This window comes from Mastomys coucha, unplaced genomic scaffold, assembly GCF_008632895.1.
Source record: "Mastomys coucha isolate ucsf_1 unplaced genomic scaffold, UCSF_Mcou_1 pScaffold21, whole genome shotgun sequence".
NCBI lineage: Eukaryota > Metazoa > Chordata > Mammalia > Rodentia > Muridae > Mastomys > Mastomys coucha.
In genome coordinates this window covers 68,920,939-68,936,317 of record NW_022196904.1, presented here as the reverse complement: position 1 = coordinate 68,936,317, position 15,379 = coordinate 68,920,939, and the positions used below count along the sequence as shown (strand labels likewise).

The 15,379-nt window shown below is 46.9% G+C and overlaps 1 long non-coding RNA gene across 1 annotated transcript in view; it reads right to left on the bottom strand.

The window, feature by feature from the left end:
• LOC116100593 overlaps positions 1–10,676 on the bottom strand; it is a 43,259-nt gene extending 32,583 nt beyond the window's left edge. The window contains exons 1-2 of the long non-coding RNA XR_004122663.1: positions 10,532–10,676; positions 9,983–10,075 (exon numbers count right to left, since the gene is read on the bottom strand). This is a non-coding gene — a long non-coding RNA (uncharacterized LOC116100593). The remainder of the gene's footprint in view (positions 1–9,982; positions 10,076–10,531) is intronic.
• Between the last annotated feature and the right edge of the window lie 4,703 nt (positions 10,677–15,379).

Genomic DNA, 15,379 nt, shown 5'->3' with positions numbered 1-15,379 from the left:
CCAGTCCCAAGTCTAGGTATGTAGACAAGGTCATTAAACAGGAAGTCTGAACCACACTCTGGATCCCTAAATGTTCTCACACTGGTGGTTCTCACCTTGAGCATTCTACCCAGACATATGCAGGCTCTAAACTGAGACCAGGCGAGCAGCGCTCCAGTCTCATTGCAGAGTTCTAGTGGCAGCCTCACCATCTGTCTCAAGCTCCTCTTGGCAAGCAAGGAAACTGAGGCATAGACTGCTTGAGTCATCTTCCCAGTGTTCTTTAGCCAGAGAGGCCAACCTGGCACAGTGCCCAGCTCTCCTGACTCTGCTACTGGCCAGCTCCAGTCCAGGCACATGGCTGTAATTGCTGACATCCTCACTTCCTAGAACTTTCCCTGGGAGGTCTTACACAGACTGTCTGGCCACAGCCAGTGCTCCTGGGCTAGCAGAGCAGAGTGAGCTCATTCTGAGTGGCATGGCAGGAAAGCCAGCAGCTTGGCCTCATGCTCCTATCTGAAGTCACAGATGAAAATAGCTTCCTGCGGTCCATTGATATCCAATACTCTATCATCAGACTTGGGAAAGCCAATTAAGTCTCTGGGTTTCTCCCAAGAGCCGGGAATTACATGGAAGTCAGAGACCAGTGGCCACTACAGACAGGACCTTGGCTCCTGGTCCACGCCTCCAGCTCTGTCACAGCCATGAAACTACCTGCTGCCTCGCTGGTCTCTAGGCGGCATTAGGTGATTCTCTGGAACTGGGTGGGAACATTCTCCTAGAGGATACATGGGAAAGAGATGAGGATGGAAGAACACTGGGATGGCACAGAAGCTCCCTGTGGGCAAATGAGCAGAGACCAGAGCACCGGGCTGATATTAGTTTGGAACAACTGTGGCTACTTCAAAGGAGACCTAAGGAACATTGGTCACTGTTCAGACTAGAAAAAATGAGCACCTAGAAGAGTGCCAACTTCTATCCTGTCACATAAGGGAGGCCAGAAGGTGAAGGTTATCCTTCTGAGCTCCATATTGACCAAGCCAACAGCTGAAAGACAGCAACAGCGGGCTGTTCAAGCCCCAAGCCCCATCCTGGATTCAGCCCCTCCAAAGATCCTGATCTCTGTGGGCCTCCATAGACCTAAAGTGTCAGTCAGGTCACGGCCTTTAACCTCACTATCCTCCCTCTGCTTAGGTTACTAGGTTTCCCTCTGGGAGGTGACAATTGTGATGACAAAGAGAAAAGATGCTAGGCTAGTAGTGCTTTTCCAATTTGAGACTCCATGTTTGGAATCACCTGTTATGATTGTTAGAGAAAATTCTGGGTTCCACCCCGAGAAGGTCTGGGCTGGGTCCTAAGGTGATGCTTTTTGGGAAAAGTTCCTGGGTAGTGTTGATGTTGCAGACTGGGTACCATACTCAGAGAACCACTGTGCAAGGTGGTGATTGGGAGGGACCAGTTTCCACTAACACAGGTCTCCCTGTGAACACACATCTAGCTAGAGCCTGGATAAGTAGGCCCCAGCCATGCAAATGTCTTGAGACTCCTACACTCTTCAACAGGACAATCTTAGGATCAAGGGGTGATGTCTATAGTCCCTTCCCTGAATGACTTAATTATGTATATGAAAGTATTTCCCAGAGGACTTCATTGGAAACAACTATACTGAAATCCAGTCTAGTTTGTGGAACTCACCCGCCACCCCTTCAGCTCAGGGCTCGTGAGAAAGAGTGTTTGAGGAAGAGAGGACAGGAAGCTCAAAGTCCACGGGTTGAGAATATATTTGGCAGGATGGAAGAAGGTGTGTCAGATGGAGAGTGGAAGCAGAGAATTAACTCATGGCCACTTTCAGCCACGTGGCCACTTTCCCATGTGCCCCCAGTAACCTGGAAACTCCAGGGCTTTATGAAGCAGGGTAGTTGGGGTTTTGAAAACTTGTGCTGTAAAGATGACTTTGGGTGCTGGATGCAGAATGAAATAAAGGGGGAAGAGAGAGAAGAGAGGTGAGAGACCCATGGGGTGGGTGCGAACTTCTGGGTGACACAGAGGATGAGATTCAGTGAACAGAGAGGGGAAAGAATCTGAAATCTCCACTGAGATTTCTGACCTGGCCAGGTGCCTGGGTTTAGGCAAAGAGGAGAGAGTGAGAGCAGGAAGAGTCTCCATGGCCTCTGCTGCAGCTAGTTCTGCCTATCTCTACCATTGTGTTGCTGTCTCAATTACACCACGTCGCCCTGTGTTGAGTCAGGCTGGGCTGAGCCAAGGAGAGCCAATTAGCCAGTGAGGACTGCAAGGGAGCTTCAGGTGGTGTTTCAGGAGAGCAGACGTCTTCCCAAGAGGCAGTGTTACAGCTCTTATGATGGACGCTCTCAGACGACGGAGTAGTTCTCACACCTCTATTCCCTCTGCATAGGATTCTTATATACAGTTTTGGGGTGGGTCGGGGTCTGACAGCAGGTACTTCTCACTGGCTTGGTTTGAGAGCTTGGAGATACCTCATCTGTATGTGGGAGGGCTTGGTGCTGCTCCTACATGACTGATGGCCACAGACCTCTCTGTGGGGAGTTGTAGGAGGCTGTAGCTAGGTGACAGAAGCCAGGAGCCCAGGGGGCATGATCAAATGCCTGCCATTCCTTGCAGGCGAGTCACAGGGGTTTTAAGCCTGAGCTTGACCAGGGACCAGGCTGCCTATCACAGTTCACCACTCTACAGGGAGGGCTAGAAGTATAAGGAATGTCAGACAGAGGGCAAAGAAAACTAGAGAGCACTGGGTTTCAGGTCCTTGGACCAGTGGCTCCCTCTCTCCGGTCCTCAGGCTCCAGTGGACTAAGCCCTGGTTGCCTGAGAGTCTGTGGGGCTCAATCAGACCTATGAACTCCTTGGCTAGAGGTTCTGTGTGTCAGCAAGGGTGATGCCCACGTGCTTCAGGCACTGGAGTGGCAGCATGGGATGCAGGATGCCACACCAGTCACATGGCCAAGCTCCTCCATTCTTCTGCTGGTGGTGACTCTGCGGGTCAGCAGCGCCACCGAGGAAACGAGACTGGATGTGACTGATGCTGTTCTGCTCTGCTGGGGAGAGAGGCTGGGCAAAAAGAGATGGGATGAAGGACAGACAGCTACAGAAGCCACAGTCAACTCCTCAGCCTTACCCTTGTCAAAGGGGCCCCACTCCAGTGAGATGGCTTCTCCTATCTGCTTCACTACCCAGAATCAATCTCTCTCTCTCTCTCTCTCTCTCTCTCTCTCTCTCTCTCTCTCTCTCTCTCTCTCCTGCTGCTCTCATTCCTGCTCTTGTTCCTCCATGACTGCTCTGAAATCACATAAGACAGATGAGACTGGATGCTCTATCAGCTAGCCAGTTAACTTTTACTCACACCAAGCCAAACCAAACCAAACCGAACTGAACACTTCTTACAGCCTCTGTACTGGCCCTGAGGACAGAATAAACTGAGACTCAGTCCCTATCATGGGAGAACACCCAAGCTAGAGTTCAAAAGACATATGGATTGATAGGCTTGAAGTGAGTGCCTACTGATTGCCCAGTTTTTGAAACAGGTCTCTGATCCTTGTACTAAAACCCACCCATTAGGCCATGCCATTCCCACTTGACAAGTAAGGGGACAGCTATGCATTATAGATTCCACTTGTGAGTGAATCTGACTTTTACACCATGTAAAATTTGGGAGAGGCAAAAAAAAAAACAAAACCTTAGAATATTTAAAGATCTAGGAACCCCCAAAGAATGGCTATAGTTAAAAAGGTCAGTGTTGCTTTGTTTATAGAAAGATAAATGCACTGCACATTTTCTCTCATATGCAGACTGTGTGTGTGTGTGTGTGTGTGTGTGTGTGTGTGTTTGTGTTAAAATTAGAAAGAGGTGGAGCTATGGTGGTGCAACAGAGTACCATATGGCAATACAAAGGAAGAACCCAGAGCCATCCTTAGACAAATATCGCAATTTTGAATGAAAGAAGCAAGACACAAAAGGGAACACGCTGTATATTTACATTTCTGTGAGACTTAGAAAGGAACCTGATCCAAGCAGAGTCCAGAATAGCTCTGACTTTGTGAGGGTCTTGAGTGGACTGCGCAGAACCCATGGGAGCTGTAGCCTGCAGCAGATCTCTGCCTGCATGGTTGCTACACAGGTTTATGTTGCTAGAAATGGGTCAAGCTCCACAATGCAGGCCCAGAAATAGTGCCTGGACCCCATCTCAGCTCAAACCAGAGCCCCAGTCAACACGTCAGGAGAAGAGGGGAAATCTGAGTGTCTCCTGGGCCTGGGACACACATTGGTAATGGACAGAGAGGGAAGCCCTAAGGACATTGGGGAAGATGCTCAGAGGGCTTGGAAAGATGCTCACTCTCATTGTAATGAGATGCTTATACACCATAATAAGAAACCCCTTCACTTTTGGTGCTGTGTTGTGACAAGGCTCTATTGTAGGGTCTGGGAGAAAAATGTTTTTTTTTTTTTAATTTCCAGAGTTATGTGAGCAGTGCTTTGCACCACTGCACGGGGTCGGCTCTGTGTGACAGGGAGACAGAGCATCTCCCACCCAGGCAGCTTGAAATCCAAAGGCCCCATTCAGCCAGCTCTGTGTGGCCAACAGGCAGCCCTAGCTCCTGCACTGTCTTTGGAGGCAGCCTGCTTAGCTGGCTCTCCCTAGATGCTGGACCTGGCTTTAAATGTTTGCATGGTGTATTTGGGGTGTGTGTATGTCTCACACACATTCCCTGAGGGGTCCCTGCTTGCTTTCAGGTAGTTTCTGAGCTATCTAGCCAGTGGAGAGAGCCAGCTCAGGGCATGGCTTGGACACAGAAAGCCAGTCAGTTTGGGTTCAGCATTCTCAAAGGACCTAAAGCAGTGGTTCTCAACCTTCCTAATGCTGTGGCCCTTTAATACAGTTCCTCATGTTTGTGGTGGCCCCCAACCATAAAATTACTTTCATTGCTACTGCATAACTGTAACTTTGCTACTGTTATGAATCATAATGTAAATATCTTGGTTTTCCGATCATCTTAGGCAAACCCTGAGAATAAGTTATTAGTTCCCCAAAAGGGTTGAGACTGCATAGGTTGAGAACTGCTGATCTAGAGACTTGCAATGTTGCTCTTGGAGAGGTTTCATATCTAGTCACAACTTCAAACTCATGTTCATTCCTAGGCTCCATCACCTGCAGGCCTCTGAATTGGTATTTATTTAGATAATCCTTATGCTTATTTTATAAACTGTATGGCTGTGCTTCTGTGGTGTGTGTGTGTATGAGGAGGGGATGGAGGGGAGAGGGAGAGGGAGACGGAGGGAGGGAAGAAGACAGGGAGAGGGAAGGAGGGAGAGAGAAAGAAGAAACACAGAGAGAGTTATTTGAACTTTCTGAACCCTACCTGAAAATGAGCATGAGGTTGAGGCTCACAGACAGGGTATCTGAGCTTCCACCAGACTTGGCACTGCTCAAGGAGTTGAATCTTAGCCAGGCGTCCTCACAGCAGTCCAAGGGGCTGGGAAGGGGCCTTTCCTAGAAATTCATTGGCTTTCTGGACAATCTGACCCCTGTAGGGAACATGGAGTTCAAATCTGGTTCTCATGGTGCCAGGCTCCTGAGCCACATGGGCTGCTTCGCTTTTGACTGTTCTCTTTTGACTCTCTGCTGTGCTCAATCCTTAGCCCCTGCTGCTTAGCCAGATCCTTACATTGCCCCCCAGCACCCGTGTTCACATGACCTGCCCGGACTCGCTTGCAGAGCCCAGCCTGGGCCCTAGCCTGAAAGACTAGGAAGGTCCAGAGCCCCCACTGCCCTGGAGTCTCTGTGTCTCCACAGAGGTTTTTTTGGTTTGGTTTGGTTTGGTTTGGTTTGGTTGTTTGGTTTTATTCCTGTTACATGTGACATCACTCTGAGTGAGCCCAAGGAACAGGTGCTAGCTTATCCAGAGCATGATTGACTTGTCCTAATCTGTAACATTGAGGAAGGCTTCAAGGATGTATTCTATTTTGTTTTGTTTCTCCTATTGCTATGATAAAATACACTCATAAAAAGCAACTTGGGCCAGGGCCTCATGGTGCATGCTTTTGATCACATTGCTTGGGAAGTGGAGGAAGGTGGTTCTCTGTGAATTCCAGGACTTCCAGTGCTGTATAGTGAGACCTTGCCTCAATTTAAAAAAAAGAAAGAAAGAAAAAGGACAATTTAGGGGATTAAGGGCTTACTTTAGCTCATGATTCCAGGCTTCAGTCCATTATTGTAGAGAAGTCAAGTGTGGGGAGTGTTTAAAGAAGCTAATCACATTCACATCCACGGGCAAGAGCCAAGAGAAGTGCAAATGCTTAGTGCTCCGCCAGCTTTATCTGTTCTTAAACAATTTAGGACTCAAACCCAGGGAATGACGCTGCCCACAATGGGCGGGCCTTCCAATCCCAGTGCAATCAAGGTGCTCTCCCACAGACATGCCTACAGTCCAATCTGATGTAGACAAGTCCTCGTGAAGATTCTTGCCAAGTCATTGTAGGTGTCAAGGTGACACCTAAAACTAACCATCCTGCATGGCTTTCATCTGGAGCTTGGGAGAAGGACCCTTGTCCCTGTAGGTATGTAGATTTGAAAATGAAAATGAGCCTGGCGGTGGTGGTGCACGCCTTTAATCCCAGCACTTGGGAGGTAGAGGCAGGCGGATTTCTGAGTTTGAGGCCAGCCTGGTCTACAGAGTGAGTTCCAGGACAGCCAGGGAGGGCTACACAGAGAAACCCTGTCTCGAAAAAAAAGAAAAAAGAAAAAAGAAAAAAGAAAATGAAATCTCATGGAGATGACAGTTCTACGAAGGGGTCCCTCCTCAAAGGAGGGTCGCTGCAGTATCAGACAGGATGAGGACACAGGAAGCTCAAGAGGGACAGTGTAAATGACAGATGCAGATCCCTCTCTCCTTGGAACCAAGGAAGGAAGACTCATGTTTCTTCTTTTCTTTTCATTTTAATTAGCACATACTAGTTGTAACTCTTGCTGGGGGACAGTGCAGTCGTCCCATACATATAGACAGTGTGCAATGCTCATATCAGAGTGAGTAGTGTTTTCATCTCTGTAAACACCTGTAAGAGCCAGGTGGTGGTGGCAGTGGAGGCACACGCCTTTAATTCCAGCACTTGGGAGGCAGAGGCGGGTGGATCTCTGAGTTCAGGGCCCACCTGGTCTACAGAGTATATTTCAGAAAAGCCAGGGCTACACAGCAAAGCCCTGTCTGGAAAAATAAAACCCAAACCGAAAACCTACCATCCAAACAAACAAAATACCTGTTAGTTCTCTGCATTGGAGAATTTCAAATCTTGTATTTTTTTCACTATATATATATATATATATATATATATATATATATATATCCTTCTTCTTCAAATCTTTCTTGTATTTTTCACCATATATATATATACATATATATATACATATATATATATGTATATATATATACACACACACATATACTTAGCCTCCTTCAGCTGTTTTATGATACCTGTCACCTGACAACCCTCAATATCCACACCACCAGCCTCCCATGATAATTACTCTCTGCTTCTTTTCTTTTATGAGACAGGGTCTCATATAGCCCAAACTGACCACAAGTTGACTATATAGCTGAGGATGACTTGAACTTCTAATTCTCCTGCCTCCACCTCATGAGTTCTTAGATTTTATCCCTGTGCTACCATGGTGATGCTGGAAATTGATCTGGGGCCTCATGCATGGGAATCAAGCACTACCAACCGAGCCACATTGACAGCCTGAAGTTAGGATTCTCAATGTCTATATACAAATGAGACCTGGGGGAATTTGTCTTTCTGTTTCTGGCTTATCATGCTCAACATGGTGACAGTGACTTCAACTCTTTGAAGTCTATAGGAAAGAAAACTGGATGTGCTCTGAAGGATCAAGACAGAAATGTGGGAGACTGGAGGCAAGGGGTAGTCATGATGGAAGGATGTAATGAAGAGTTGGCTGTGCTCTGAGGGTCAAAGAGGAGTGGGTTTTCAGTTCAGTTCATCCTTTGGGGCTCTTGGCTATTGGTTCTACCAAGGTAACATGATCCATCGGTATGGTCACCTGGATGGAAATGTCTAGATAGGATTCTCTCAGGACAGGGTCCCCCAAAATACAGCATGTGACCTGCCATGGACCATCTGGTCATGCTGTGATTGAATGATATCTCAGAAAGACCTCTCTGCTGTGTTCTGCCTGGTGTCTGCTTCCGTCAGCGCTGAGCACCTGACTTATCATGGCTGGATGCTTCAGCTGGAGACCCTCAGCCCCACATCAGCAAGTTCCTCACCTCCTGCCATCTTGGGTTGCTGTTCACACTGGGTCCTTCTTGAACTTAGCTGTACATAGTGTGGAGCGCTGCTGCCGCGCCTTAAAGATGGTGCCTGCCATTCTTCTGCTAAGGAGTAAACAAGTCCTTATTTGGCAAGAGGGTTGCACCTGCCAGTGGTCTGATCTTTCGTCATGAGGCTATAGCCAATGATAGCGCAAGACGTGGTATGGGCTCATGGGCAGTCCTACGAAGGGTATTTAAGCAGCACTCACAGACCATTGGGGGCACACCCTTGATTCTCATGATTCTCTTAGCTCCTGAGTAAACTGTTGCTGGAAGGAACTGGTGTGCTAGTCTTTCTTCCCAGCTGGTCAGGGTGATCGCGCGGCACAACATAGCACTGCTCTGTCAGTATGCTGGTTGAAGGAATGGCTTCATGAATGATTAGTTATATGAATGACAGTTTACCCATCAATAAACCAGGCACATGGAGTCAAACTCTTATGGCTAGAATTTTTGCTTTCAAAGCTGCATAGGACAATCTGGACTGGGTAGGTCCTTACAGATTATCTACTTTAATATCATCAAGGCTAGTGATTAAGCCACTCCTTGTCACAACTTTTCCTCCTGATCAGTGACGGGATCTTGAGAAATTACTACTAAGGGGCCTCTGAATGAAAATGAAATCGCTTCCAATTATATTGAGATTCTCTAGAGGCACATAGAAGGATAAATAGGACGAGATTCCACAGGACATGCCATACCGCAGCATCTGCCAGCCCCTTAAAAATTATCTTCAGTGACAGGAAACGATGTGTCCCCATGGCCAATGTCTGGTGTGACATGCACATGTGGCTTTTTGCAGCTCTGGGTTTGGGCTTGTCCTGACATCTGCCAGCCCATCCACTCAGCTCCCTGAAGGATCATGTCTGGGGCTATGCCACAACATTAAAGAGAGTCTGGAAAGTGACCAGAGGCAAGTATCCAGGATGGTGGAATATCTGGAAACATCATGGATGCTGAAGAGAATCAAGGGTAATATTTGCCAAAAGAGGATGATGTGGCTATTACTGTGAATACTTCCATCTACGCATTCACTCATTTTCCCCTGCATGAGGACAAACCTGCTGTTGGTGGATGTGATCACAAGGATGTAAGATTGCTTTTCAAGTGAGTTATAAGAGCATGGCATTGACTGCCCAGTGGACTAGAGGATGGATGGACACCCCCCAGCTCTGAAGGAAAGCCACTAACATTGACCTCCCTGCTGGGTGAGGCTACTTCTCTGGCTTCGGGGTCCAGAGTTCTTATAAAGCAGCCCTGTGGTGAGAAGAGTGACTTGTTTTGTGGACCTAGAAGCTGCTGCGGGTCTTCCCTGTGGTTCCTCTCATTCCTGGCGGCTCTCCTCTAAACATATTTTTCTGTTCAGTGGTTTTGGCTTCCCAACTGAAATGACTGCAAGCCTCGCTCCTCTCTGTCTGTGATGGGGGAAGGGTGAAAGGGCAGAGGAGAGAAAGACAGAGAAGAGGAATCTGAAGTTCTTAACAAAGAGCCTACGAGCATGGGAGAAGACAATCCAGACAGAGAAATCTCATAATAAATAAATGTATAGTAACATCCCCCAAGGCCAAATTATAAAATAACGAAGGCCAAACTCCCCCATATTGAGTCTGTCTGTCTGTCTATCCAGGAAGCAGAGCTCTACCTACCTTCAAGGTATCTTTAGGATCAATGGACTTGCTTACAAGGAGTTCAAGTCTGAGGATGGGCAAGTGGGAGCCTTCTTCTGAAGCTCTAACCTCCTGAAAATGGACAAAAGGAAGACTCATGGTTTCCATGGCAACAGAGGGCCCCAAACATAACACCCTCCTTCCCACCTGGGGCAAGCCTGCACAAAGTCAGCCACTAGGCTAAGGTGTGAGGTGCTCGAGCCTCCTAAGTGATGGCTGTTGACGTCAGTGAAGTGCTGATGGGGTGATTTTTCCTGGAATTATTCAGAGTGCATCCCATAAAATAGAAATTAATCCGTTAGCTGCAATGTCTAAAATAAAAAACTGGTTCATAGCCACTTTATTTGGGACAACAGCACTGCCAACCAGAAGTGGCCCTCAGCTCCCCCCCCCAACTCCCGCCTTGCCCCTGAGGATGGGGGTGGGGCCCATCCGGTTTTCTTTTCATAGTACTGTGAGCTGTCAGAGCCAGAAGGGCTCGAAGGGACCAGCCAACCCCTCATATTACAGATGAAGTTTCGTTTGAACCTGGGTTCCAAGAGGGCTTGGCATCCAACAGGAAAGCGTTAACATTTTCCAGAAGCGGTTGTCTCTCTGCTGAAGGTTACTTTAACATGAAAATCCACATGTTTTGTTTGAATTAGCTCTCATACTCTTGGGCGCTGAGAATGGATGAGAGGTAAGTCAGAGAGAGGAAGTGATGTCACAGGGGACCTCTGGTAAAAGCCACTGGACAGAAAGACAGTTGCCACCGGAGCCTACCTTCCGGTAGTCTTAAGCACAGAAGGAAAACGTCGGGCCAGAGTAACTGATGATGGGAAGTGGGACAGAAAGTGACCAGGAGAGGCACCTGGACATGGAGTCACTCAAGAGGTTATGGGAGTCTCTCTGACTTATTGGATACAGACCCGTTGCATGTGAGGGTACAGGGTACCCCTAGTTGGACTCACTGTGATCAAACTGGACCACCTTTCAGAGGACTTAAGTCATTAGAAGAAGTTCTCTTAGCCTAATCCCACACTGCCTCCTCCTCCAGCAATGCTTTGCAGGGAAATTGGAATCAACCATGTGGGGCATATATCTCAGAGGAAGGACTCAAATTCCCTAGAACTCTAGGTTCTCTCTCTGAATCCACAGAGACCATCTCTGCCTGGGTTTACTTCCCATGTTCCTGTGGTGTGTGACAGGGGAGAGGGGTGGAGCCAAGAGAGAGGCTGTGCTGCCAACTGCAAGTCTGCTCGGAAGCCCAGAGGGAAAAATTAGTACAGACGAAGTAGGAGAAAGAAAATTTCAACGTTTCCAAGAATACCTAAATAATTGCTGCAGTTCCGGCGCTCAGATTGGCGGTTTATTTGAGTAAGAAGTCTGGCATGAATCCTTTATGCCATGCTTTGGTCCTGGAGGCCAAACTATCTCTGCAGTGTCGACAAGGGCTATCCTAAAGGTGTGTGCTATTCTGGGCACTCCACACTGAACCAAAGGAATAAAAAGTTGGGCTCTGGAGCTGGGAATGTTGGTTAATGCAGTGCTAGGGATCAAACCCAAGGCTCCCTGAATGCTAGGCATTTAATCCCAGCAACAGAAAAAGTAACTAAGGCAGGCTTAGTGCAAGGTGGTGAGGGTGACATTTCACACTGGAGGGACATGTCCATGGATCCACAACCTTGTCATTTCTGAACTTCCTAGGCAGTCTTCCCTGGGTGTGAATTTTCTACCACACAAGCTTGTGACCTGCCGTATGTTCTAATCTTGGTGCATATAAAGAGGGAGCACTCTACCTTGCATTAAATTCCCCTGGTCTAAGCCAGAGGCTGGTTACTTGTATCATCCCCAAATGTTCATGCTCCCCACCCTGTCTTCAGAGGGATGTGTTAGTTTTGCACATGTTCTTGGGTATCTCAATAGCCATGCTTCTCAGCATATGCCTGACATCAGCTCCCTTGTAGTAGCAGTGTGTGTGTGTGTGTGTGTTTGTGTGTGTGTGTGTGTATTTCCCACCATGGATCCTAAAGGAGGAGCTAGATCTTGGATATGGGATTCTGATCCTGGTTCTGCCATAAAATGGTTTTGTGCCTTTGTGCAACAGGACTATCTCCAATGAAAACATTAAGAGTGGATTCAGCCTGTGCATCCAGACCCTGCAGGTGTGACCCAATCACTAGTGGTCATGAAATCAGTGTGGGTGGAAGAAAGACTTGGGATCCCATAAGCAACCATTAGGGTGCCTACTATAGGAAAGCAGTTTCTCTTGCAATGTGATGATGGTGATGATGATTGATGATGGGGGTGGTGGTAGTGATGATGGTGATGGTGGTGGTGGTGGTGTGGTGGTAGTGATAATGATGATGATGGTGGTAGTGATGATGATGGTGGTGATAGTGATGATGAGTCTTAGGGTTTTACTGCTGTGAACAGACACCTTGACCAAGGCAACTCTTATAAGGACAGCATCTAATTGGGGCTGCCTTGCAGGTTCAGCCTATTATTATCAAGGTGGAACCATGGCAGCATCCAGGCAGGCATGGTGCAAGAGGAGCTGAGAGTTCTACATCTTCATCTGAAGGCCACTAGGACAAGACTGGCTCCCATGTGGGTAGGAGGATGGTCTCAAAGCCCACCCCACAGTGATACCCTTCAACAAAGCCATACCTACTCCAACAAGGCCACACCTCCTATCAGTGCCACTCCCTGGGCCAAGCATATTCAAACCACCACAGTGATGATGATTAATATTAAGGGTGAACTTATCAATGGAAAATTATTTAAGTGCAATAATCTCATTTAATATTTAGAACAATCCCTTGAATGAGGTGGGAATTATCATAATTGTCCTACTTTATAAATAAAGAGAAAGGGACTCAGAGAAGTAAAAAGATACTTAGGCCCATGTGACTCTCTGAGCCATCTCAGGACTCTGCAGTGTCCCCTCAACAACAACAACAACATGACTTCAGCCTTTGTGGCCACCCAACCTTCCCAGCTTTTAGAACTGTGAGCTAAACAATGTCCTTTATTACCAGTCTACTCTTCTCTTCTAGCAGCAGAAGGTGAACTAAGACACAAGCAGAGGCCTCCAAGAGTCTCTCTCTGTCTCTGATAGTGTTGCGCATTGCTGCCGAGCGAGGGCATTATGAGTGGCACCCTACATGCCACAGCTGCATGTTCACTCTCTTGCTGGTTTGGAGGACCATCTGCCTCTGAGTGACTTCAGTCTTCACCACTTATATTTATCCAGCTTAAACTCCCTAAGTCCCGGCCATTTTAGTCTATCATCCCTTCTCTGGCTGGGCTGCCTGTGAGCTCTGGGAAGCATGCACTCTTCCACTCCCTGAAACCCTCCCACAACAATCAGTCACCTTCCCCTTCTCACTCTCAGAATTTATCAAGAGAGTGGAGTTCCTGGGCCATGGCTCAAGTAAGTGACCTGGTGTGTCCAGTGGTCCTACATCAAACCAAAAGCTATTTGCGTCCCAAGGTGGCTAATACTTCCACATCTATTTCTATCCCTGTAAAACACACACACACACACACACACACACACACACTGTCTCCCAGAGCCTTTCTACAGGATTCATGGCCCCCATCTCTTCTCATGGCCATGTGAAGTTAACCTGGATTGCCCTTATTTAACAGCTACCAAGAGAGTAGAGATACATGACTGGGTTACAGTGACTGCTGTAACTCAGGCATGCTATGATTTTCTCGAACACCTGTGATTGGATAGTTGCCACTATCAGATACTAAGGGAAGCTCCTAAATCAGTGGTTCTCAAACCTGTGTGTGGGTCGAGACCCCTTTGCAGGTCAAATGTCCTTTTTACAGGGATGGCATATCAGATATCCTGCACATCAGACTTACAGTATGGTTCATAACAGTAACAAAATTACAGTTATGAAGTAGCAACAAAAATAATTATGGTCGGTGGTCCCCACAACATAGAGAGCTACGTCTAAAGGGTTGTAGCACTAGGAAAGCTGGGTACCACTATTCTAAATTCTTCTCTGTTATCATTACTTTCCTGATCATGGAGCCACATAATCCTCACTATAAATGCTTCATGTATTTTAGGCTGAGCATACCTCCTTTCTGTTGGACACACCCTCTCCCTCCCTTGCCCTCCCCTTTCCCTTCCTCCCTCCCTCCCTCTCCTCTCTGACACAGTCACTTCTCCCCATCCCTTGCCTCCTGTGATTGTTCCAACAACTGGGCCCCAGTAATTCCTGGTTCAACAGTGTCTTCCTTCCCCAAAGCTTCCCCTGGTACCTTCTATTGGCTCATATGATAGTGTCCTCTCTTCTTCCTGTGTCAAATAAAGAACAGAAGGCCATGGGCATGAATGAGGGACATCATTTCTCTGACTCAAGGCCATAGCCCACTAGTACTCTTCTGCCCACTGGGAACTCCTGCACTAGGGGACACCACAAGGGTGAGCTCTGACTGAGCACCCAGGACTTTTCATGCACACATCTAGGATGCAAATTTTGCAGGTGCTTATCTCCAATGTGTAGCCTCTCATTTTCTCCATCTTTTGTTTTTTTGTGAACAGATGCCTTTGATTAATTTTTTTACAGTCTGTGGATGAAACCCAGGCTTCTAATAGAATAGACAAGCTCTGGGCCATTGAGCTACAATTTCAGCCAGAAGCTTTTAATTTTAACAAATCTAATTTAGAAAATCTTTCTCTAACGGTTATTGCCTTCTGTATTTTTAGGCTCAGCATGGACCTAAATTATGACTGTGATCTTTTGTGTTTCTTCTGAAAGCTTTTATATTGAAAAGTTCTCTAAATATATTTGGTTGGTTTCATTGCATTTCTATGTATTTATTTTGGGGAATTCTAGGGGTTACATATGTACTACAGTGTGCTTGTGGAGGTCAAAGGCCAATTTGCAGAAAGTGCTTTCTGTCTCTATTATGTGGGTCCCAGGGATCAAACTCAGGTCCTCAGGCTCTGCAGCAGTCATCCTGGCCCACTGAGCCATCTCACTGGCCCAGGCTTTAGTATATTGACATTTCCATTTAGGTCTGCGCCATCTTGAACTACTTGTACATAGGATATGGGGATAGAAGTCACAATTTGGTTTTCGTTGTGTGGTATCTCCAGTTGTCCCAAGAACTTCTTTTTAAAAACGTTGTATTAATTCTTTGTGAATTTCACATCATGCACCCCAAACCCACTCATCTCCCTATTCCCTCATATCTATTCTCTACTCTTGCAACCTCCCCCTGAAAGAAAACAGAAAATAAAAATAAAATATATAAATAAATTAAAACAGCAGCAACAAACAAACAAACCAAAAAAGAACACATGTGAAGCTGCAGTGTGCCACAACCTTCTGCCCAAGAGCTCTACTTGCAAAAACGTTCATTGCAATG